The 25791-nt window shown below is 39.4% G+C and overlaps 1 protein-coding gene across 2 annotated transcripts in view; it reads left to right on the plus strand.

The window, feature by feature from the left end:
* The first annotated feature begins 1543 nt into the window (after positions 1-1543).
* The window catches only part of STXBP6 (syntaxin binding protein 6), a 111114-nt gene continuing 86866 nt past the window's right edge, over positions 1544-25791 (plus strand). Inside the window, exon 1 of one of the 2 annotated variants that reach the window (XM_050710933.1) lies at positions 1544-2040. The gene's annotated coding sequence lies outside the window, so the exon portion shown is untranslated. The remainder of the gene's footprint in view (positions 2041-25791) is intronic. The other variant, XM_035552134.2, reaches the window with a different exon arrangement.

The raw sequence follows: 25791 nt of genomic DNA on the forward strand, positions 1-25791 counted from the left end.
CAGCATTCTAGTAGCAACAGTTAACTTACCAAAAGTAAATACCATCAGATCAAATGATGATGGGAGCAAAATTGAGACACATCTGAAAGGCCTGAGAGTAGCTGAAAATTAAAAGCTGGACTTCAAGTTCTGCTCTAATTTGAAATATATAACCTGCAGAGAATCTACAGGGGAAAAAAAAAAATAACCACCAGAAAACACTAGAATAAGAATAAAGGAATAAAACATGGAAGGGCTGACAGGTGTTGTTTTGATTGTTCCCAAAAGCATATTCAGCTTTCTCTTCATCTTGGTTTCTGGCATTAGGCAATGAAATGACCTTCTCAGCTTGTGTTACTGGTCTGTGTGGTTGTGGAGACATTAGCAAAATTTAAGAGACTCTGTATTTATGCACTATATAAAAATAGATCACATATCTGGACATTCCCAAGTTTATCTTTCTGAAAAAGTTAGTCATGAACTCTTGAAAGGACTCAGCATGTCAACAGTTCTGATTGCCCCTGCTGCTACATGAAGGAGTAACCTTGTTTGCAGCTTTGCCTCTTAGAGCTGTGGCCTGTGTTCCCTCATCCTTCTCAGGGCTGTGCATGCAGCCACAGCACCAGGGATGCTGGAGACGTTTAGCTGTAACAGCAACCGAGCTCACTCACACAAAACAGAGATTTATCTTTTGGAAATTTATTCTTAAAAATTGAAGGGCACTGGGGGCTGAACATCTTTACATTTAAGATGTGGAGGAAGTAAGGCATTTGTGGGTGGCTGTTGCCTACAACAAAAGTTGATCGGCCTGTTTCCACGACACCCGTGCAAAAGCTATTAAAATTAACCAATAACGTGAGTCATTCACTGCATTTCAGAGCACTTTTAAGGGAGGCCTGAAGGAGCAGCAGTATGGCAGACTGTAATGGTCTGAGAGGCTGAGGCCATTGTGAACAACTGCCACTGCACAGCATCGGTAACCATCAGATTAAATGACGGGGACGAAACACACACACAGTGAGCAACCAATAATATTACATTTTCTGTAATAAGCGGAAACTGTACTAACTACAGTTCATGTTGACAATCACACAAAAATGCAGCGTTATAAACATTGCAAAATGCAGCACCAAAATATTTTGATACATCGAGAGTGTTTATTTTCATACTGGGCACAGCATTGTCTTTAAACGCTAGGTTCTCAGTGCTGCCAAAGTGAAGAGTGGCAGCAGTCCCAGCTCTGTGGCATGGGGCCGGACACCTTATAGCACCAGGAGCGGAGCGTGTGGCGACAAACTTTGTTTCCAGCCTCGATCTCTGGCTGTGGGCCGGGGTCTGATGCTCCAGCAGAACGTGATGGTGCTGCCTTCAGGGTCCCAGTGTGAGCCTGAGTAGTCGCGCCCATACTTTCCCGACGGAAGGTTCCCCGTCGGTGTTTCTTTCCGTGCTGTTGTTCCACCTTGGGGCCGTTTGGGCAGGCAGAGCCCGCCCCACACTGCCGGTACTCTGTGACAGCGAGCGAGCGCGCTCCAGTTTTCCTGCAAAACTCACGAGAGCGCTAAAAGGCTGCTTTACCGAGTTTTTCGGTAAAGAAGGCTGCTTTAGCGAGTAACTCCGCTCCGCAGCTTTGTCCGCCCGAACTCCAGCAGCCGGGGCTCGGCCCTGACGTTGCCCAGCGGGGCTCCTTTGTCCCCTCCCCGCCAGCAGGTCCCAAACTCTGGTCCCGGCGCGTTGGTTTCCTCCCGTGGCCCGGAGCCGCTTCCTGTCCCCGCGGCCGCCACCTCCACCGCGCAGCGCCCGCCGCGCCGCCGGTTCGAGGCCGGCCGCGGCCGAGGACGGGTGCCTGCCGGCCGGCGGGGTTCCGTCTCTCGGTCGGCGGGGGTCCGTCGGTCGGCGGGCGGCGCGGATTGGCGCAGCCGGCGCACGTGGGGCCGCCCTCACGCCTCGGCGCTGGCAGCGCGGCGGCTGCCGCCGCGGGAGATCCGTGCGGGGTGGCGCGGCACCCGGCCGCGGCGAGGAGGGCGGCGGGCCCCAGCCGAGCCGAGCCCAGCCGGCACGAAGGTGAGCGGGGGGCGGCCGCGGCGCGCTGGGGGATCCCCGGGGGGGAGCCCGGCAGGCTCGGCTCTCGGAGCACACCCCAAAACCTGCGCAGCGCCGGCGGTGGGGCTCCCCGGGTTCCCCCCGGTGAGTTGCTCCGAGGGGTGGAGGGCGGCGTACAGCCGGCCAGGAGCGTTCAGAGGGGTCTGCTGGGCTGCTTCTAACTGGTGGTTTAGGGGTAACCTTGACAGCCCGGGGGAGCCGCCGCCGCTGCCCTCTCTGCTTTCTGTTCTAGGCGGCTCTGTTAATGGGAAAGTAAAACTTGGAGCGCCTGGCTGCTTTTATCGGCATCGCTGTGCCACTGGCACTGCTGAAGTCCGAAGTTCGAGGAAATATTGACCTCTATTTACAGAAACGTGCCGGTCTGTTTTCACCTCGTCTTGCCCTCTGTTAGGCAGAGGAGTTTATGTTTTGCGAGTTGCATCCCTTTCAGAAGCCCTGCGTCTTTCCATAAATGTAAGCGAGCTTTCAGGATATCTCCAGCTTGGCTGTTTTCCCTTTATGAGTCAGAAATAGTGTTACAGCTTTTCATTGCTTGAACGGGATCCACAGCCCCGTGGCATTCCTTTTAAGAGTTTTAAGAGTTCCTGCTCACGCGGTGGGAATAATCTGGCATCTCTTTGTGTTTGGCATTACTGAGGACGGGAGCAATCCTTTCTCGTTGTGCAAGGCTGGAGGATGTCAGTGTAGTGTCTCGGTTCTCTTTGGATTGCAACATCTCCAGGCTGCAGCATCTAGCTACGAAAGAGATCTCGGTGCCTTGCCATCCCTCTCATAAGAGAGGGGTAAACAGACAGCACTGAAATTGCACCTTGGTGGTGATGTACCCTTTTTTTAGCAAGTCATAGGTCGCTTTTCCTTATATCTCATTTCCAAGCACCCCTTGGCTCTTGAATTGTTCAGTGAGTATAGTTGGCTGCTTTAAAGAGTCCTTGAAAACTCCAATTGTGGTGGGCTCTGAAGTAACAAACACAAAAGACATGTTTGGGATAGCTTGAATGAATAATCATGATGATGAGTTGGTTTTCTTCCACCCCCCCCTATGAAATACAGTTTTACAGCTTCTTGCCCCTAGGTAGAATGATCCTCCTTAGGGAAGATGGTAATCTGCTTGATACATTACCGGAGAAAAAGTCTCTTTCAGTAAAATGTTTAAGGGCCTTTCTACCTGGGGGGATGCAGTTACGGCGTAGTCGTGCCACCCTACTTTGCCTTGTGCACATTCTTGATTTACATTAAGAATATGCCTTAAAAGTCAGATGCTACCTTTAAAGATGCACTAAATTAAATAAAGGAAAAAAGAAGTACTGTGTCGTTTTCATGGCAAGGTGAAAGCACTCGTTTGGGAGTTAGCCCAAGCACCGTTTTGTGATAGCTTTCTCAGGTGAAGGAATTGCCAGGTGGAAAAAATCTTGAAGAACTGTGCTATGGAAAGTAGGTGTTCTTTTACCACTGCTTAGGAGTGTTTGCTGTGGGGACTGAGACTGCTTTAAGTCACACACATTGATTTCACATCTCCATTTGCTTTATCTTCACATTCCTGAGTGTCCCCTCCATACGCAGTCTGGATCTGAACACCTTGAGTTAGGGAGGCATGATGAGAATGCAGTAAAGTGTGTCATGGAAGGCCCAGGGGTGGTAACTGCTTAGGGCTTTTTTTCTAGGTGTGGATTCAGATCATCTCACCTCTTTTTTTGTGCATGTGTGATTTTTCAGGAAGTAAGGATGTATTGAAAATAAGCTAACTGTAAAATCCTTAGTACGAAGGGGTTTTTGTCCCCTCCCAATTGTGTATTTGTTTATTACGTAGGCTACTCATACTAGAAGCTCACTTCTTAAATAAGAACTCCTCAGTAGGTACTTTGTACTGTTGTTAGTGGATTAGAGTGTAAATTTTAGAGAACTTAAAAATACCTTTTATCAAAAATGTGCAGTTTTTAAAAAATATGGGGCATAGAAGATCTATGTTGTATTATGAATAAAATCCTGTAAAAACAGATTCTATAGAGCAGTAGCCGTAGGTCTGTTTTTTGAAGGAGGTAACCTGTCTGAATAATAGTGCATTTGTTCTTTCTTTCTCTTTTCATCCTCTGTAACTTAATGTTCCTTTTCAGTGTACAGCTGGTAAGTTAGCCTTGCCAAGGTTGTACAAAAGTGTTTTAATCATAGTTTTGGAAGCCAGTGTTTGGATAACATGATGATAGATGACAAATTAATTTCTCCTGTTTTTAACCAAACAGGAATGCTCTAGCTAATGTGTATACAGAGACAAATCAAGTCCTTCAAGAGAACACTTAATTTTCATAGCCCTTGATTGGCAGTCTGTAGTGATGTTGGGGATTTGAAAAATGGATGAACTAAAAAGCTGTGGCATTAATTTTTATCATAGCCAGATATGCCAGTGAATTCATTAATACACTTTTGGATATGACTGTAGCATGCAGTACTGTGTTAACTCTATATAAGTGTGTCTAAATTTAGGTGTTTGGTTTATTTCTTGTAGTTTGGAGTCAGGATACACAGACTGGGGCTAATCTAAACTAGGATCTTACCAGTGCTAATGAATATCACCTGATTGTTTCTGCTGGTTTGTAGTATAACGTGGGTTCTATTACTTGGTTCTACATGTCTTTAATTGAGAATAAGTAAACCTTTTTTTTTTATTTTTGAAAAAGTATGCTGGTATCTGAGACAAATTTCTTAAATAATAACATCAATTACAAACAAACAATATGTTAACAAGAGACGGAAAAGGCAATAAATGTCATAGAGCATTTGAACTCTCATGTAAGTGGGGGAACTCTGGTTTAAGGGGACAAGGGAAGGGCAATGCCTTCTATTCCTGCCTTTTTCCTTTTTTTTTTTTTTTCCACTCCTCTGACTAAAGTGCTACCTCAAAAATGAATGATGGTTTCTCAGGAAGCAAATGTATTTTTAAGGCTATATATAGCAGAAATAAACTTGTGAAATGTATTCACTGGGTAATAGAGGGAAGAACAGAGACTAGACTATTTTTCAAAATCAGTGCATTCAAACTCTTTCAGACTCCTGATACTCTCCCTCCATCCCCAGAGGTCGTCTTCTGGAAATCTGTTTTCTTTCTCCCGTATACATTTCTTGAAGATCCAGTTGAGTTTTGTCATACGCTGTTTGTTACGACAGCCCAGACTACGTAGCTGAGCATTAAGGTAAAGCTGGGGCATGTTTTTCCATCCCAATCTTAGGCAGACATCCCCTGCACCTGAGTTCTTTGACTTTGAAACACAGAATGATGCTGTGGGGCTTCTTTGTCACAAGTATGAGAGATCCTAATTCCTTGCCGATTAGGATTGCATGACCGTAGATTAGCTCAAGAGTGTTTTCTTTTCCTCCTTTCCCTTCCATATTTTTTCTTAGGCAAATAGTATTGGGAAAGGCATCTTGGCCATCCTTGAGTGCTGCAAGTTTGGGAGCAGTTTGGACTGCAGTGCTCCTGGAAGGGTGGGTTGTGGTCTTTGGAAGATTTCATAGACGTTGGATTTTTTTATGCTTGGAAGATCTACCTTTGACAATGTTAAAGCAAACATATTTAACTTCTGAATTTTATATGCAGATTTCAGTTAGTGATAATACAGCTACAGTAGCCCAAGGGAAAAAATCTAGACATTTCTGATCCGTAACATTTTGATTTCCGTAATAAAATAAGGATTATGAGACCTCAGGATTGCTCAGCAGAGCAAAATTCAAACCAGTGGTTATGAACATGAGTTATTAAAGGTTTTAGTGTCATGAGCTGATATAGATCAAAGTCCAGCACTTAAAGGCGTTTCTTTCTTGCCCTTTAAACTTGGTTCTGTTCTCGCTGTGGGCATGAGAACAGTGCCAGCTCCAGGAGTTTTCTTCTTTTTTTTTTTTTTTTTTCCCTGTGCCTTGACAGAATAGCTGGCATGGTAGACTTTAGATACTTTCCATTCGTTATCTTTTCCTAGAGATCACATGTGATTTTACATCTGTGAAGTTTCCAAGTAGCATAAAACTCAAGTGATGTAATTACAGCCAGATTTGTTAATAACAGGGGGGAAAAAACAAATTATATATGTCTGTATGAAACACTTCAGATGGAGAGACTTTACAAAACGGTTTTCAAGGTAGGTTCAGTTTGTCTTGTTTCCGCATAAACCAGTTCGGCTAAACCTGCCTCAGTAATAAATAGTAAATGTGCATGGAGAGGAGTTAACCAAGTCCCACTCCAGTTAAACTGAATCAAAACTAACCTGGTTAAGTGATGTATAAAGTTGTGCTGGAAACAGTTCATTTTGCTTGAAGCATTGCTATAAAGCCAGAAATACAGTTTTTGTAAAATTTGGTGTTTGCCTGCAGTTAATCTGTGAAAAAAGTCCTGTAAGTGCTTTTCCTTTCTTCTTGGTAGCTGTGCTGGTCAACAAGCTTGTTATTTATGGATTTTAGTTTTGGGTCTCCTTTTCACAGATGATTCTTTGCTATACATGCAGGCTGTCAGAAAGCATTTTTTATATCTTGCAATTAGTTGATTACAGAATGAAAACAGTAATTCCGTAATTTTGCTTACTTTTTTTTTTTTCAGGATTATTAAAGTACAAAATTGGAAAGTGTTTCAGTTCCACTTAACCTTGCTGGTGTAATTTTGAGGAAGGGAAGAGCAAACATTTGGCCATGTGTAATCCACACTTGGAAACTCCACACTTGGCAGTTAGAAGTTCAAGGATGTTAACAAGCTGTCTCTTGAATCATTTGCTTTGTGGGCCATTATGCAAGGACATTGACTTGCCCTCTTGATTTAAAGATGCTTAGGTCATCATTAGTAGTAGTATAGAGAAAGAAAAGATATAATCAATTACTGGCAGATTTCAGATGGTAGATTTCTGTGAGTTCATTTATTTTCTTGAACTTGTATGGCAGGTTCCTAATGCTGTAATAAAGAGCATCCAAATATTCTGATATGCCCAGCAGTTAGTGACTAGTTTGTTAGCAACTTTGTGATTTCTGTATAAAACACTTCAATTAGTTTTGTACGGGAATTCATTCACCGTGGGTTAACAAACAGTTCTGTACTCTAACATTATACACTTGGTTACTCTGTGGGACACACTGTTGAGGCCTTAGTCTTTCAGGCATGGTGCACTGGAGAACAGACGGATTGTCAAAGGAGGTGTGCTCCACTTACTCCTAGCAATGCAAAGGACTTCTTACTTGCTTCCTGGTGGCTTTCAGCTCCTTGCTGATATACAGCTTCTGTACCTTTTGTTGTTACCAGTTCTTTCTTCACTGAATGCAAGTTACGTGATGCAGAGAGACAAAAAATTGTCTGGTGTCAGTGTGCATCTTTCCACTGGGAATGATCAATAAAAGAACATATCTTCAGCTGTCTTTTGTCTTTGAAAGTCAGATTTAGAGGTAGATATCAAAACTCAGAATTCGCACCTTAGTTTTGTTATTTTAAAATATATATCTACACAAAAGTGATTGCCTGAAGAAAGCAATCTGACTTAAAAACATAAAAAGGAAGATCACAGAATCACAGACTGGTTGAAGCTGGAAGAGACCTCTGGAGGTCATCTTGTCTAGCCCCCCTGATTGGTTCTAGTTTCTGAGATGATTGGAATTTTTTTTGTAGATCTATCATACCTTTCTCTTTAGAAGAAAAGCTGTGCTAAGATTAGCTTTTGTTTGTTTTGTAGGATGTTGAAAGGAAATTGCTATTTGTAAATTTCGATGTTGACTGGTTAAGACAGAATAACAAACCTAAAAGGTTTTGTTTTGTTCTTTTCCCATTGCTTTGTATACAGACTGCCAACTGAGGTCAGGGAGGCATTCACAAACAGCATGGAGTTTTAATTTACTAGATCTGAAAATTTCTGAAGTTACCATTTTTTTTCTGAGCCATCTTAAACTGGGAACTTTCCTTATACCACAGGTGCCTTTCAGAAACAGTAATGTTATTTCCCTCCTGCCTCCCTGTGGCTTCTGACCTTAATGTGTTGCTCTCATGTTAGGAAGTTGCATTAACAATCCATGTTATATTAAAAGTGGCGGAAGAGTGATTCCATTTCTAGGCAGAATGAATGAAGTTCTTAGTTAATAGACCTGAAACTTCTGAAACTGCAATAAACAAATTATTTATTTTTATCTCATTCAATACAGATGTTCAATTACAATATCAACACACTTTCAGTATGCCCTTTGGGGAAGGATTATTTTTGACTGATTTTAATGCAACCTAACAAAGAATGAAAACGTGTCAGTTGTTCGCTTAAATTTTAAAAACATCAGTTTCACCGTAGCCTATGTATACTTGCAGCTGTTCAGAAGTGAGTGTCAGAGCAGCAAAGAGTGGTTCAGTGCTTTATCAGGTGCTGGATACTTCCTGCATCATTGGTAACGTAGTAAGGTTTGTATTTGAAAAATGCAACCCAAAGTGAATATGTATGTGTTTTTAATATTTTTTTCTGTACAACAAACTAATTTGAGTACTTTATGTTAGCAGATGGAGGTTGCTTTAAGGTAAGATATTTAGGTCACTTTCAATTTACCAGGGCCTGAAGTATACATTCATAATTGGTTGTGGACAATTCTGACTTAACTCTTATGGAAATTAAAGAAGAGGCTGTAGTTGACTTGACTGGGAACTGAACGTAGCACCTGGGCGTGTTTCATCCTGTGGAGTTGCTTCACTTTTCTAGCTCCTATGGTTTTAGGTAGGTTTCAGGCAGTGCTTTACTATGTAAATATGGGACTAAGTGATATGCTTTTTTCAAATGCTAAGATGGTAGTTATATAATCTGTTCTTGAAATACCCAAATATAAGATTAAGGATTGTTCTCATGATGATGACTTGTATCATACGAAGGTCTTCATTACCCTGTAACAGAAACAAAGTGCATTTGTGGTTCAGTCTGTGCTTAAAACTTGAGTCTTTTATGTCAGGCCTTGCCTTGCACTGTGTGTTATGAGTTTACACTGTGGCACCTAATTATCCCTTGGTCTATGGTGTCTGTGTTTCCTGTCTAGTCAGTGGAAGTAGTTGGAAGCCTTAAGGGCATGAATTGGAGCATTGTAGTGTTTCACAAAATAGTAATGGCATTACTTCAGTAAGCAGTGTGAGAAAGCATGGGCAGAAATAGCTTTTATGTGAGTTGGGAATAATCACAGAATCGTTAACGTTGGAAAAGACTGGGTTCTGTCCTGTTTACACATCTTAGCCACTCTCCTTGTAAGCCCCAAGTTGATACTGAATTGTGAGTGGTTCTTGTTCCCAGCCCTGTGGATCAACTGCTGGGCAACATCTCTGTTTGAGCTGGGAAAGCCTTATGAAGGTAAGAGAATTCATTGATCTGTGAAGCTTCTTTGGATGATACTAGGACCAGTAATTTATATTTAATGCCTTGATGGGATCTCAGATATTATGTTTAATATTTTAAAATAAAAGTAAAACCATTATGTCTTGTAGTATTTTCACTATAAGCACTGATCTGACAGAAGATTAATATACCAGCTCTTATAGGAGTGAGAAACTAAAAGCTTGTACTTCAATTAAAGAATTTAGTAAATGGGAGCTTTGTTTAGGGCACCCTTAGATCATCAGAAGAATCAAGTAAAAGACAGATAGTTTCAGGTTCTCTTCAGTTGCTAGGCAGTGTTTCAATTTGTGGGGCAACAGGCATGTGGTTAAAATTTTAAACGCTGGTAGCTTTTTTTTTTTCTTTACAAATCATGAGCCTTAGCCTTCTAAAAAGAGAACTTTAAAGATACCAGCTGAGAGCTGGTAAATATCTTGATACTATCATCTTATTTTCCATTTAAAAAAAAAAAGTGTGTACACATGATTTTTTTTTTTTTGCAGTGCTGTCATTGTGAAAGAGCCATTGATAGTTTTGAATGGAAGAGTAAGTGCTTATGATGGGTCTTGTGAACTCCTTTGCTGTGGTTCTGTGGGTCCAATCCTACTCCTAGTTACTTGTGCATTAATCTACTAACTCTTCTTCTTACAGAAGTGACTACTTATGCATGAGAGTGTGCAGAGGTCTGGGCTTAGGTAAAGCTTGATCTTGGTGTCACTGGAGTGTAATTACAATGCTCTCCCATGGTTATTGGGTGGGTGACAAGAATGTTTGCAACTCTGCTTCCCCTCCCTCGCCCCTAACTAATTAGGGAGCTGACTGCTTTGTGGATGTTTGGGTAAATGAAACCGGGAATTCTCCAGTGATATCAGACACTCATTTATTTGATGTTTGTCCCCTATGGAAGCGTGTGAAGCAGTGTACTGTCAAGATGCTGAGTTATTGTGCGATTAGATGTTTGTTTTGAATAGTAATAGCTGAAGTGAATGATATGCAATCTTCAAATTATCTACCTGAAACTTTGGAGAGACTTTAAATACTGTTTTTTTGTGTGTGCAGAAATAATATTGTTATTCATTCAAAAGCTAGCTATGTACAGTTTGGGATTTGTTCTTTGTTTTGTATTGATTTACTGGGAAAAGTGGAGGAGGGGGTTGTCTTTGCCAGCAGTCCAGGTAGCACTTTGAATGCTAAGTGGGGCTTCCGTACAGCCCTCCTCCGGAGGAGAAGTAATGGGGCTGAGGAATGCAGCTGTGCAACACAACACGTAGTCTGGTTGTTCAGCAGTGGCTGTCACCTGGGGTTGCACAAGTGCTTCCCAAATGCCAAGTTTTTCAATACATCCGGGAGCTAGGTGTGGTTAACCCCAGTTTACTGCCGAAGTGCATGACCTTTCATGAGTTGTTTAAGGTCATGCCACTTCAGTGGTAAAACTGCGATCATAATCCATCATTCTTTTTCCATTTTTAAAGATTGCCAGTGTATCAGACTTCATTTTTATCTTTTTAAGCAATTTAGTAAAAGACTTGAAGTGCACCTCAGTGTGCATTTGAAGTCCCTTGGTATTTGAAGCCATGGACTTACGCCATGTAGAACCTTGCCCAGTTGATAATACAAACTTCTTCCCCTTTCCATTTTATAACAAAACAGTTATTTATGTTTCTAGAATAAAATAGGCAGTGGTGTATGTGGACTACTACATTTCCTGCCTCTCTTTGCATGTATCTGCTGTATTTTGCTCTGTAGTCTGACATACTTTGTGTAGGTACCCTGCACAAGAAGAAATGAATTTCACAGGTGCAGCAATAAAAGCCACCCATGTGAACGCTTAGGTGTGGGTATTTCTTAGTGATCTGTTCCTGATTTGGTAGCCGGAGTTAAAGGAGTGCATTTGCTCACTTCCGGCTGTTGACACAGCAGTAAATCCAGAGTTAGCTTTCCGTATGTTCCCTCCATTACGCAGATGTATGTCATGTTCTTGCAACATAGGTTTCCCTGAACTTCAAGACATGTTTTGAAGTTAGTCTCATGCTTTGATATGAGAGCTCATATTCATTTTTGGTTTGTTTCAAACCCATCCCTTCCAAAAGGTGGCATGAGAAAGATGTGACAGTTTCTCTCCCTCCAATATTGAAAGGGAGTCCGGCTTTCCTGAAAGGGTGAAAAATGTATTTTTGCTGGTAGCGAGAGAGAAATATCCTTCTTATTTCATTATGTGTGCTAACCTGAGAGTAGTGGGGATCAAAAAAGTTTAACCTGAATGGTGATGCAATGTCTTGTAATAAGCTCATCTGGATAAATTGTTCTGAAAATGGCAGAGATACTACAGGAGTTTGAGAAAATACAGCAGTCCCACTGAAAACACAACTGAGATGGAAGGAGGTGAGAATTCAGTACCTCAAGAACACAAGACAAGTGTATGAGAAGCCTTTTTCACACTAAGGTGTGGAAGCTGGTAGGGCTGTTTATCTGACTAATGAACCAGTGGCACTGGTTCAGCTGTCCTCCTCAGCAAGGATTATTCCCATGACCTAGGCCTGCGTGTTACCCTGCCTAATCTCGCTCTTAACATTTTCAGCCCTTATAATTTTTGCTACTCTTTCAATATTTCTCATCATTCCGTTTTGTTCTCATCTTTTAGTCTTTTGTATGTGTCTTTAATCATCAGCCTGCTCTCTTTCAGACCTCATTTAGTGGTCCCCCGTGCCTTCTTAAAGGACTTTGTATGTGTGTATTTCCCTGTTATGTTTCACCTTGAGCATAAAATTCTGCGTCTGTGGAGAGAAGATTTTGACTAGAGGTTGATTCTTCCATTGACAAGTTAGTTCTCTCCTCTCCTCCTTTTTTCTTTTCCTTATCTAAATCACCATACTTCTTCAGCTTATCTTGAACGCTGTCTTTTGGGAAGGGGAGAATGTGACTTCTTCTCTAGCTCTTCCTTTCTCTGCAGTTTTCACTTCTCTTCCCCTTCACAAAATTTCTTTTCTTTCTTGTGCGAGTTGCATAATTTAAATGAAACAAAGTTGTTGGTGATAAGGGATGGAAGGCAAGTGTTCTGTAAATACCACTGTGGTACATTCTGTGTCTTTCCAGATATGCTACACTGTGGCAGGAGGATGTGAAATATTTTACACTCATTGAGTAAATAGTAGCTGTTAAAAATAAACACCTTTATCCAGGTCTGGGTAGCTTTTTCTAGAAAATCCTTAAACAAAAAGCTGGGAAAAGTATGTATAGAGTGAGGGGTTGAATTTGAGAATGCAGGATGGACAGAGGGCCCTGAAGATACGTTAGATAGGTGACTAATGGTTGTTCCTTCTGCTATATTGGAGCAAAAGAAGTCAATGCAGTGCTAGTGTGGAAAGGCGAAAATAGAAATAAATGTTTGTTAAAGGAAAAGACAAATTTGGGATGGTGAGTGTTTTTTTTGCCTCCAAGTGGAGTGTTTACAAGTCTAAGATAGTATGTACTTTAATATCATGCAGAGTATTCTCTATCTATAAAGCCTAAAATTGGATTAATGCAGATTTAAAGGCAAGAGAAATAGATCCATTAGTTATGTTTTAATCTTTCATTGAAAGGAGCAATTGATTTCATTGTAAGATTATCTGTATCACAAGGTACAGGATGCTGAATAGCTGCCTCCTGCTCTGGTTAGCTTTTTCTCTTGTTCCAGGAAGTCTGAGCACTTTAAACACTGTTGATATATTCATCATACTTACAAATTTTTATTAAGAAAATTCCTATTTGTTACCCTTAGCAATTTATTTTACCATACATATGTAAACTAATTAGACATTATCCATTTCTGAGACTTCTGCTTTTTTAGAGAGAGACTAATATCTTTTCCTGTCTATACTGTACTTCTTTTTGGTGTTTGATGTTTCATTTTAGTTTGAAAGATAGTCCTTATATTAAATATGAATTTTCTAAACTTAGGTTTCTGTAAAAATCTTCTCTTATATAGATTATGAAGCTGAATAAAACCAATGGTCGATTTGCAGAGCTTCACTTTATTAATAGTACACAAAAGAGCTTAGAACGGAAGTAACCTGAGAACTGATAAGTTCTGGATTGATAATATGAGTCCTGGTAAATGATTTATTGATTGGGTTGATTGAGTAAAGACACATTTTTTTGTCTTTGGACTGAACAGAAAGCTGAGACAATAAGTATTTCTCGGAAGATTTATTTTGGAAGATTTTTTTCTGAAGTTTTATTAACTCTGTATCCTTACTTGATTCCAGATGGAAGTTTTCAGTTCTCTTTGGGATTTCTATGAAATTGTTCTTTCTACAGCAAGCAAATAGTCTCTAGTCTCAAGTATATAAATGATGCTAGAATTGTCAAGCTGAGTGAGCAACTTAATTGAGTTGCAAAGAATTCAAAGTATGCATCTGGCTATTAGGGCCATACCCACACTTTTCTGATATCCTTATTTGAAAAAATCTGTCTCTTCACTTACTGTGCAGATGGCCATACAAAAGATTGCTCTTTCAAGAGAGAATGAAACGTCACTAGGCATAGTAGCTAAAAGCACAAAATGCACTTAACTCTGTCCTTCTCAATCTCAAAATCTCTCTGTCATGTGGATTAAGAAGCAGCTCTCATACAGATGTGTCTTTTGACAAATTGATATCCTTGTAAAAATTAAATGAAATCCTTTTAAGAAGTTGCAAGAGCAATGTCTGTATTATGCTGTCTGCCTGCACTCATGCGTACCTTGTGTTATAGATGCCAATTTTCCCAGAGTTGCATGTCTTTTTTTTAACAACACTTTGGGTATGAAATTTTCTTGGAGAGAGAGAAGAATCTCAAATGGAAGGTTCTTTAGCTCTTAAGGCATGTATACTTTGCATATGAGACTTGTACCTTTGTTGAGGCAAATGTAGTAATGGGTGGTGTTTTTTTTCGTTCTTTTGCTGTTGCTGGTGGGTTTTTTGAGGATAAAAAAAAATCTAAGCTTGTTTTTTTTTCTTTTTTTTTTTTTTTATCTTTACAGAGCATTTTGGGAAGTTAACTTTGAAAATTCATTTGACTCCTTTGAAAACTTTCTAAGACATAAGCAGGAATAATAGCTATATTGAAGTACTGTAACACTGGTAGTATCCCAGTTCTGTGGTGTTGGAACCTTGATGAAAAAATCAACTTCTGGAAAATTAGGTTCAGCTATAATAGTGGAGAATGGAAAAAATAAAGCATACATAAATAAGTGCATGTATCAGACCTTTAAGGGTGATGTTTAGTGGTTTTCTTTTTGAAAGTTCTTTGGCTGTCTGTATATGTGGTGATTCATCTGTGGCCTCGCTTTAGTTGTTCTGCTGGATGTAGTCTGTTGTATTTTAGTTCAGCATTACTCTTCTCAGATATGTATTCTTCATCTACTCCGCACATAAATACTTTATTTAAAAATCATTTAATCTTTCTCGTATGTTTCAAGACTTCAATTTTGACCTCTGAGTTCCTGTTTTGTTTTGTTTTTTTTGCACTGCATCAGGCTCATGAGACTGATTTGAGGAGTGTAGGTCTTGCTCTGTTCTGATTGATGATGATGGAAGAATTCAGAAAGCTGGCTAGTTTTGTAGACCTGAAGAGTTACATTCTGTTCTTAAAACTTGTAATAATCAAATCTTAGAAAATTACAACTATGATATTAATATAATATGTATTAACACATTACCTTAATGATTATATCTGTGATAAAAAAATATGGTTCAATCTTCCTTGCATTGGGAAAGATACCAGGAAGAGATGTTAAATGTAAACACTTGTCTTTAATGCTTTAAATATCTGTCCAAAGATCTCTGAGGAATTTTTCCAGTTGATGCACATAGTGGGCACAGAACATCATTAACCTTTGTCATGCTTTTAGCCCAGCAGGTAGCTAATTACCACACAGCCTCTTATTCACTTCCCCACAGTGGGGTTGGAGAGAGAATCAGAAAGGTAAAGTGCAAGAACTCATGGGCTGAGACAAAGACAGTTTACTAGGTAAAGCAAAAGCTGCACACACCAGCAAAGCAAACTCAGGAATTCATTTTCTACTTCCCATCGGCAGGCAGGGGTTCAGCCACTCCCAGGAAAGCAGGCCTCATCTCACATAATGGTTCCTTGGGAAGGCAAACTCCATCCCTCCAGACATTTCCGTCTCCCTTTCTTTCCCCCAGCTGTTATTGCTGAGCACATCACCATGTGGTGTGAGACATCCCTGTGGCCAGTCTGTGTCAGCTGTCCTGGCTGTGTCCCCTCCAGCTCCTGGTGCACCCCCAGCCTTCCTACTGGCAAGGCAGCACAAGAGTCTGAAATGTCCTTGGCTCTGTGTGAGCACTGCTCTGCAGCAACTAAAGCATTGCTGTGTTATCACGACTATTTTCATTCAGAATTCAAAACACAGCACCATACCAGCCTCTGCAAAGAAAACTAGTTCTATTTTAGCCAAAAACACGACAACCTTAACGAGACTTCTTCCTATAGAACAGGATCCTGGCTTTCTGATGAGTGCATGATAGTTCGGGGTTCTCTTCCTCTCAAAGAAAGATATTTCTCTGTTCTTAAAAGTCTGTCCTGTCCCCATTGCAGGCTTGTCTTCCTGTGAAAATATAGTTCTCTTCTTTTCTTTCTTCCTATTCCAATTTCCTTCTCCTTATCCTGGTCATGCAACTGAGTTACTTTTATCTACTTTTCCCTCCCTTCACCAAATTTCACTTTAGAAAGGATGGTTAAGAAGACTATAGTTGCAGCAGGATGCCTACTCAGATTGTAATCTGAGTGATTGTTCTGAAATTTTATTACTAAAAAGAAGACTTTAAATTAAAAGAAAAAAGAGTGTTGAGCTATCAGCACAAATGTACAGAATGATGTTTAAGATGGTGTAGAGTATCATGCATGTTAAGATGAAGAATATTGATCGCAAAAGAATATTAACAACAAGAATTGCAATAGGATTTTAACAATTCTAGAAGTTTCTAGCTTATGAAAACTTAGTTGAAAATGCTTTGTTTTGACTTCAGCTTACATTCTTACAGCTGTTTGCCCTTCTCGCTGTACCCTGATAGTGCTCAAAAATCCCTGAGTTGAGCCATTTTTCTTCCCTTTCAGAAAAGAACAGAGAAGACAATTGTTTTGTATGAATACAGCTCTAGAACTGCGTACATGGAAATACTAGATCTGAATTGTTCTTACTGCAGTTGCGAGAAGGCACCAAAGCAGTAAATTCTATTGTACAACAGCAAAGACAGCTAAAAGACAGTAAACATTTGGGTTTTCTCTTGAATCTGATGTGTATTGTTTATTTAACAAGGCTTCATGCTTTTAGAGTGGAAGAGTGGGGAACTTGGGGCAATTCTACGGTAAGTAGCAATTTGAGTTTCCATGTATACCTTCCTCTTTTTTTTTTTTTTTTTAAAACCTTGGACTTGCTGGTTGTCAAATACCTTGCAGCAGTTAATGTATTTACAAAAGGTAGAAGGAATACCACATACATCTTGAATGCTTAGCAAACATTTGTCCTTTACTTTAGACAAGCTCACAAGTGTCAGAATAAACTTATAAGGCTCCAAATGTGCTGGTATACTAAAAGCATTAGTAGCCTCAACAGGAACACAGCTGTACAAAAGCATCTGAATATTATCCTTCCATGAAAGGAAGGAAGCTAAACTATAACATAACACATGTATTTTACCTACACTGCTGCATAGGGTCACTGCAAAGCAATCCTTCTGAGTTGGGTTGTAGGCAATGTCAAAATGATAGGAAGTTCTGTAGGTATGCGTGGTGAAGGAGTACCCCTGTTACTGACAACTTTTTCTCTGCAAAACAGGGAAATCCAGTTTGAACTACTGAAAGAACTGGGGTAGGCACAGTTCTCCTGGCTTCTTGAGAAATAAGATTCTGAGGAGGGCAAGTTGTCCTTCTAGAAGGCAGAGAAAACCTAGTTGCGTTAGAAGGACCTAGTTTTTCCTGTCTGTCTGTGAAATGTAACTAGCATCTCTGCAGTTCAAGGAAGGAGAAGAGAGAATTGGGCAACATCTTTGTGAGAGCTGTGGAGTCCACAATGACTAGGTTTGAGAGTGTTGTATGAAAAAATTCTGTAATCTGATGACAGAGGAGTGGTATGTCCAGGGAACAGAGCTACACTTTAGCTTGGGGTCTTCTCAACTTACGAGAATGTAAAACAAATTACATGGGCTCGAAGGGAAAATACAATTCATCCGACTTCGTTGTCATTGAGGACAGCAGTAGTAGCCAGAACTGCTTGTTGATTTCAAGCAAACAGGTAGTGTAATTTTATGTGATTCTAGGTCTTTTGGGACTTCTAATCTTGTTTATGAAACACAGGTAGCTTGAAGAGGTTGTGGGTGTCTGCTTCACATGGGGCCTTTTCTCCCTTTCTCTCGTCTACTCCCTCTCCATTCATATTTTGAAGTTACACCAGGATTGTACTGTGAGCTTCATTCATAAGTGGTTGCACACGTGTAGGCTTCACCTCTCCTCCCTACTTAAATAAAGCTCAGGAAAGTAAGGTAATTACTGTGCTCATTGAAAGTATGTTGTCAGGTAATAGCAACAAGGCCATTTTATTAAGACTTAAAACTGTTTTAGATTGCTCTCTCATCAAAACACTATTCTTCAAAGGAAATAGATTTTTAGTTCTCATTTTATGAAGTATTCAAAAATGTAGTCTACTAACATATTTGAATTGGAAGAAATAGGCTCAAAACTCTGGTTAGTTAAGTATTTTTCCTGGAATTAAAGTTATGTAAGAAATGGGAGTTGGGCCACTTCTCTGTTCCTACACCTCATTCAGGGAGCACACCCAAAAAGTCAATAAACTCAGACTAGTGTGGATCTGAGCAAGTAATGTTCCACAGTTACGGCATTCAGATCAAATGCTTTGCTCCTAATTCCTTTTCTTCTATACCACCTGCAAAGTGCTGAAAAAAAAAAGTTACATAAAAAAAATTACATAAATTGGGCTTTTAGATAAATGATTTATTCACCTGTATCAACTGAAGTTGCTATCTGTATGTTGAGATCATAGAATGAAATTTGGGGGGTTGAATTGTATTGAAATACAATGTACAGGTAGTACTTTATGGAAAGGGTCTGCTGAAAAATTGTCAGCCAACGGGTAGGAAACTGATCTGCTGAGGCTTGTTAAAGGCTATGGATTGTTTAGGGCATTCCTCAAAAGTGTATCTAAATAGTAAGCACAGGTCAGGAGTTACAGCTCAACTGATTTGGAGTAGAGATATTGAGCAGAATGTACTACTCATGGTGAAAAATTGTATTTCCTTTGTATCTGGATTATAATAATGGCAAAAGGTACAGAATGTTGGTACTCATTTAGCATAGAGGCTAACTTTATTCTAAAACTATATAATAAGAAGCAATGTTGCAGTAACATTGAGGAAACAAACAGTTCCTGGCAGATGCTAGAAGGAATTATATTGATAAAGTTAGTTGCAGGAATTTATTTATTTATTTATTTATTCCTTTCTGAGGTGGAGGTTGTGGTGCCTCGTAAAGGAAGATCTCTGAAATTTTCTGTTAATGTGAACAACAATGAGACTTCCAGGATATGGTTCTCTAAAAATTCAGTCTCTTAAGGCAAGTGAATGCTTCATTGCAACCATTTTTTTTTTAGTCTTTTGATCTACAAGTCAGTAGACATCAATCCTGTTCATTGATTCAAGTTCGTGATTGTTTGAATTTTAATAGAAGCATTGGTTTCATATTGAAGCTTGTGTAATGCCAGTGGTGGTTGTTTAATGGAGTTTATTTCCATAAATTTATTTCTAAATTCTAGACTTCATTAATAGTGCAGATACTTCACACAGTCTTAGAACCCCATTCTTCTGAATTGTTTTTCCACGTGGTTTCTGGCTAGTGGACTCCAGGTTGCTCTGCCTGAGCAGGGTGTTGTGCCAGGGGACCTCCAGAGGTCCCTTCCAATGTTAACCATTCTCTGATATCCTTGTTTCAGAGTAAATGAGGAAGGCCCGTTTGGCTACTGTTTTCTACGAGTAGCCATGGGAATATTCCTGGATATTTCCAATTTGGCAAAAAAAAAAAAAAGTTAATCAAAGAGAGGTCATTTTGAAATAGAGCAGGAGGAGAACAGTAGCCTTCCCCTTTGATACCATCCCTGTGCTCAAGTGAGAGCAGCTTGGAAATCTAGCCTTTGCATACCATTTTTTTTCTTTCCTTCTTGGTTTAATAACATAGCTATACTGCGTAGAAACCATGCAACCACTCTGTCCTCGTATGTCAAAATACTGTCTCAGGAGGGGAGAAGGGGTGCTGATGTGGGTCAGCAGAAAGATGCTAAAGAAGATGAACTTCCACATCTAATGTTTTATTTCAGTATATTTTCAGTGTGTCTGTGTTCACTCAGAACAGAATTATAACTAAGATTGACCTTTCCATTTTCATGGTTTTGTGGGGTGTTTTTGGAACTTTTTGTTTCTATTAGTAAGCCACCTGTTAGGCTAAAGTATTGAGGTTTATCAGTTAAGTTCATTGTGGTTTTGCTCCTTTTCCTTAAAGGAAAAGATACGCTGTCTGCTCATAGGTGACCTGTTTGTTTTGTGTGATGGTGCCAGAAGGTGATAACTGGCACCTTGCTTTTTCATAAAATTTAAGGATGCTTTTTAACGAATTTCCTTTGCTCTTCTTTAAGGGAATTAATTCACATATCACAAGAAACTGAATGGAGGTTGTGTAAAGTATCACTTGGCTGTTTCTCTTTTGGCAATGCTTAGTAAGCATGTTTCATGATCTCAGTAATTCTGTTCAGTCTAAGCCTAATTTTGGAAAAAAGAAAAACTGATGTGTTGTCTCTGTCTGGATTCATGCTACAAGGCAAAAACTTTGTAACTGAAGGAATACGTGGTTTGTGTTTGAAGAAATTAATATCTAAAAGGAAAACTTTAATATGTGTTGGAATCTTGTGTTTTTAGTTTGATTTCAGCTGTTATTGAAGAGGGACTGTAATTTAATGCTTCATTTAACCTTTCTTTATGAATATGCTCTAACCATGTCTCTGGTCTCTTTCTCCATTTGGATATTTGATGACTCTCATTGTGGATTTTTAATTATATGAAAATGACAACTTCAGTATAAATGGCAGTTTTTGAATCCACTTTCAAATAGATGCTTAAGATTTTTGTTCAGATTCTTGTAGATTGCTTTAATGCTCTCACACTGCTCTAATGTGTTCGTAGAGTCTTGTAGCAGCTGGAAAAGAGTCTGTCTTTTATAACACTTGTCAACATCGCCATTTATAGTCCGTACAGCAAGCCATCTACTTCTTGCTGTGAAAGTGCTGAGCTATTCTAGCTTAGGCGCATGTGACCTGTGAGTCTGTTGGACACCTCTACCCTATGCATAAGCACTGCAGTTACCTCATGCTTATGTGTCACAGGCACGGGCGCTAACCCAGTGCATAACACAGAACGCGTATGTAAGAGAGGAATGCCTGGTGGAGCAGTGTAATTAAGTGTGGTGCAAATAGGACACGTGCATCTTTCAGACATGAACTGTATATTCTGCAACTAGTACCGATGGTTGTCTTCTGGACTGATGTATCTATTGTTTTGATCGGTCAAATCATGATTATCAAGTACTAAATAGAAAGGTCGTTTGTTTGTTTTAAATGTGGATTTGGAAGATTGAGATTTATTTTTTTTTCAAATTCTGATCAAACTAGTTTAAGATCAGCACAAGGACAATACTTTCTTATTTTTAAATGCCAATTTATTAATCCTACTACTACTTTTTAAGGTACCTGTGCGTGTCACATAGGCATGCAGCTTGGTGGTGGTTGTGAGTTTGAACTACTGCATAGCAATGGTGGTTCAAGCAGTACAAATGACATTAGTAGGTAAGTGGGGTAAAAGGATATTAAAACACCCAAGGAAAAGCTTCTTCTTTCTCTCTCTCTCTCTCTCTCTCTCTCTCTCTCTCTCTCTCATGTTTAATATACATGAAGTGATGGATTTCCTTTGCTCTAGAGAGATTTAGGAATGACACTTCCTGTTTTTATGTCCTGGAGGAAAAAATACCTCTGTAAGGAGGTTACCTTGGGGTGGCATTAAAAATATTTTGGACAAATACCAGTTGTAAATGTTTGCTGGAGTTGTCCCTAGGAGGGACTGGATCTTTTGAAATGCTTTCCAGACCTGTTTTTCTGAATTTCCATGAGTTCAGCTGCTTTCCGGAACAAAAACTTTCACTGTCTTCTAGTCCTACCCCCCCAGAAATAGAAGTTGGTTAGTTGTTTCCTGTGGTTTTCTACCATCAGTAATTCTTCATGGGTAGTTTACCTGGCATGGGTGCTAGTTCATTTAGAAAGAGAAAACAGCAATAGAGCAATCTCAGTGTTGCTTCTCTATGCAACAGAGATGGCTAAGCAGAATGAGTTTGTTTTATCAACAAGTAGATATAACAATGCTTGGTTACAATGGGCAGTTATGCTTTCCATTTCATACAAACACACCAAAAGCAGAGAAAACCTGTGTGAAATAATGAAATCCTTGAAGTTCACCAAGGAATTCACCATGGAATTATGAAATTCCACGTCAAAATTTCATATGATTGTTCATGGGGAAGTTACAGTCTCATGTTTTCATTGAAATGCTCTTATGTATAGCCAGCGTTTTGAGAGGCTAATTCAACTGTTAACGTTTGTAACCATTGTCTTATGGGTAGTTACTTACTAGTGATCTAAGTAATGTTTTTTAACTCTGAACAACTGCATAAATTTATCAGAAAAAAACAATACTAAAATGTTAATTTCACTGTTTCACTTGTCAAATAGCTATGCTAGCTATTTGGACTCCTTTTCTCTGTTCAGATGTGGTTATAGTTGCAAGGATTTATTTATTGATTTATTTATTTGTAATTCCTTTAAGTTTACAGGCTAGTCTCCTTGCCATTCAGAAGATTGCCAGTTACTGACCTATACTGAAATAGAACCATACTGAAGCAAGACAATTTCTTGCATAATTGTCCTTTCAGGCCTGCTCAGCTTATCTTCTCCTAGGATGGAGTTATGCCCCGAAGATGTTGATAAATATTGATAAGGGTTGTTGCAGTCTGAGCAGTTACTTCTATTATGCTTGAACTGTTCCTGTGTTTGAATAAGAAGGAATTTTTTATTGACACTGGTATGATGTGTCAGGCTCGGTAATTACCATACTGTTGTTAGAGGGGATATCCATCTCATGATCTTGATTTCACGTGGAAGAGCTGCAAGGCTTGGCAGGCCCTTTGTCTCTCCTTTTTTTTTTTATCATTGTTTTTTTTTAACATGCTGTTATTAAGCTAGAGTTGCTTGTGTCATTTTTCTTTCCCACTGAATCTCAGCACAGACTTGGTCAGACTAAGAACATTCTTATGGTGCTGAAGAGTGTTTTGAGGATTATCATCCTTCAGTTTTGTTCTGTGCTTTCTGACTTTCCTACAGGAAGCATCCTGGCTGAGAGACAGTGTGGCCTTTCTCAGTCAAAGCCAAATCATGCTGCCTCTGTCCTTCTGCAGAAGTCTAGCAGCCTTCCGTCTGAAGATCTCTAGCTGCAGGTCTGAGGTCCTTATTGCCCTTGCTAAACAAAGAAGCACAGCGTTTTCAGTTCACTGATGTAGCTTTGTGATGCGTGCTAGCAGCCTTCCCTCTGCTCAGCTGCTGTGCTGGGTGGTCCGTTACTTAATTGCGTTTTTCTTTGAAAATGAAAAACACCTCAGTCTGGCTAATGCTGCTGAATAGGAGATATTACTCTGCAAGCTAGCATTGAGGTGTGTGTGGGATAAGCTTCCTCTATCATGCTTCTCTGCTCTCCCTGGTTTGCTTTCATGTTGTGGTAGCCTCCACTCTCAGGTGATTTGCAGTCTGTTATTTAAAACCTTCTGAAAGCAAGTAAAAAATCAATACTGTTTGCTTGATTCCTTCTTTTCTTTTTCCCATTCTCTGTCACAATGAGACTTGAAATAGCTGCGTGATAACAAAAGGATCCAGTATAGTCTCTGGATCCTGCTTGCTTGTTAGTAAATTTGCTCAAGCTGTTGCTGATGTAATTGTCCTTGTGCAAATAGTTACTTTTGAGCCACTCTTCTGTTTCCCATGCTGATTGAACTGCCTAGGCACCCTATGGTCCTATAACTACTAAGACTATTCAAAATGCCTATTTAAATATGAAGTTTTTTTGTTCGTTTGCTTTACATTAAAAAAGTAAAGGATTGCAGAAACACCAGTGGCTGTTGGCTGTGCAGGAGGCTGGATTGATGGTATTGTGTGTTGTTTTTTTTAACACACAAAGATTGTGAACAAATTGGTAATCCTTTTTGACAACATAAACCATAGTTCTTTAAAATATTTTACTAGCCATTTCTTTTGACATGAGTATCCTAAATTTCTTTTGTATAACAAGACTTGTTTTTCTGCTGATAGCAGTATCTAAGTAGATGAAGTTAGTAGTGCTATATATTTATCTTGTTATGGACACTGTGTAAAGAAAACAGTTTGGTGAAAGTATTTTATCTGATGTATCAGAACAACCTACTCCATTTGGAAGAAATCTTTTCTGATTTATTTTAAGGTAGAGGGTAGACAAAGAGTGGCATAATTTCAATATTGCCTTTCAAAGCTCTGAAACTAGATTCATTTTGAGTTTTTATTGGGGAGAATAAAATGGGAACATGTTACAAAATTACATCTCTAAAGCTAGTACTTCTCTGGCTATCACCAAGCGATCTGCTGATGGAAATGCTGGTGTCCTGAACTCTGCACAATACAGTTGTGTTGTAGCTGTTACGTTCTGTGCTTTTTGCATCTTTGTCAGATAGTTGGCACTGCAGTTACCAGACCTGAATGTCACTGTCGCATGTTGGTTGCTTTGCTGCAAAAAGAGAAAATAAAGGCTCGTAGGGAAGTGGTGATTGCAGTGTTGTTTTTGTATTGGTCATATCAAAATATTCATTTTACTAAGGAATTGCTGGGTGCCTCATACAGGGGTACTAAATTCTTAAATCTCTAACTCACATTCCATCTGTTTGATCAGAATTATTAGTCCTAGTTTGGGCTACTTCTATATCTCACGTTAGAAGTATGCACTTCTTTAATTGCCAAAAGGTTTCTTTAGCATTTCAGCTGTTTGGATGCATGTGTCCTCTTGCATTTGGTATGAAAAGCTGTGGGAAAGATCTTTCTTTTGCAGGATTGAACCTTATCTAAGGCAATGAATAAAGAGCAGAGATCCCCTTAAATGCTAGTGGAAAGTAATATATTGAGCGTAAATAGGATATTTTGGAGTTAGACGTTTCTGAAGGTGTTTGGAGCTGGATTTCACTGAGATATGAGTGCTTAGTTTCTGTTAATGTTTTCTTCACTGAAATGCAAATTAGATGCACCTTAGAGTAGTGTTGTGAAAGAAACCGGATAAAAAGGAGGAAGTATTATGTTAGAAAACAATGAGCCATGTGCAAAGGAGGATACAGTGATGACAGGGTGGGGGAGGAGATAAGTAAGTATATACACAGGTAAATATATCTCTGTTGAACTGGTTAATGCTGGGATTCTGTGCATTTTAGGGTTAGACAAAAACAAATGTTTACAGAGGGAGGAGGCACACAACATGTAGTGGTTACTAACTTAAGTTAGTGCAACTCCACTAATATTATGCCAGTGTGTAATGAAAAACAGTGTAATGAGAATGGAGTTCTGATATCAAACTAAACAATGCTGAAAGTTATTAACTATTTGAGAAACTGTGCTTGGGTCTTATTTGCTTCTTGTGACATTAAAATAACAAAATATTATTTTAATGTTATTTTAATGTTTAGTTTTTGATGTGTAAGACCTATGGAAATAAACTTTAAAGTTCAAAACCTGAATATTTAGAAGTTGCACAGTTTTGCATCTCATAATTGGGGAAGCAATTCTTTATTGGCAACAGAATGTTTTATTTTTCAAACATCTTCAGCATACACTGGCATTTCAGTTTTGAGACAATAGTGTTAAAAAAGGAAGGGTAAGGCAGGAGCATGACTGAGGTTTCTGCCATGCTTTATTTCCTGCATACAAAGTGAAGCCTGATATTTTATGAGCAAGAACATACTAAAGTAATTAATTAATCATAAACAAAACAGCTGTCTCCCAGAAGAAGAAAAAAATAGAAAAAAAATGCTGGGGATAAGAATGAGTCATGGGTTTGGGAACTGTGCTGGTCTCTGTGCGGTGAGATCACCAGAAGACTTAAGGATTTTCACTGTGCTTTCCAAGACGAAAAAACATATTGTGAAGTCAGTAAAACCTTCTTTTTATCCATTAGGTTTTGAAATACTGGCTAGTGAGGATACTGTATCC

This window comes from Cygnus atratus, chromosome 5 (genome assembly GCF_013377495.2).
Source record: "Cygnus atratus isolate AKBS03 ecotype Queensland, Australia chromosome 5, CAtr_DNAZoo_HiC_assembly, whole genome shotgun sequence".
In the NCBI taxonomy this organism is placed as follows: domain Eukaryota; kingdom Metazoa; phylum Chordata; class Aves; order Anseriformes; family Anatidae; genus Cygnus; species Cygnus atratus.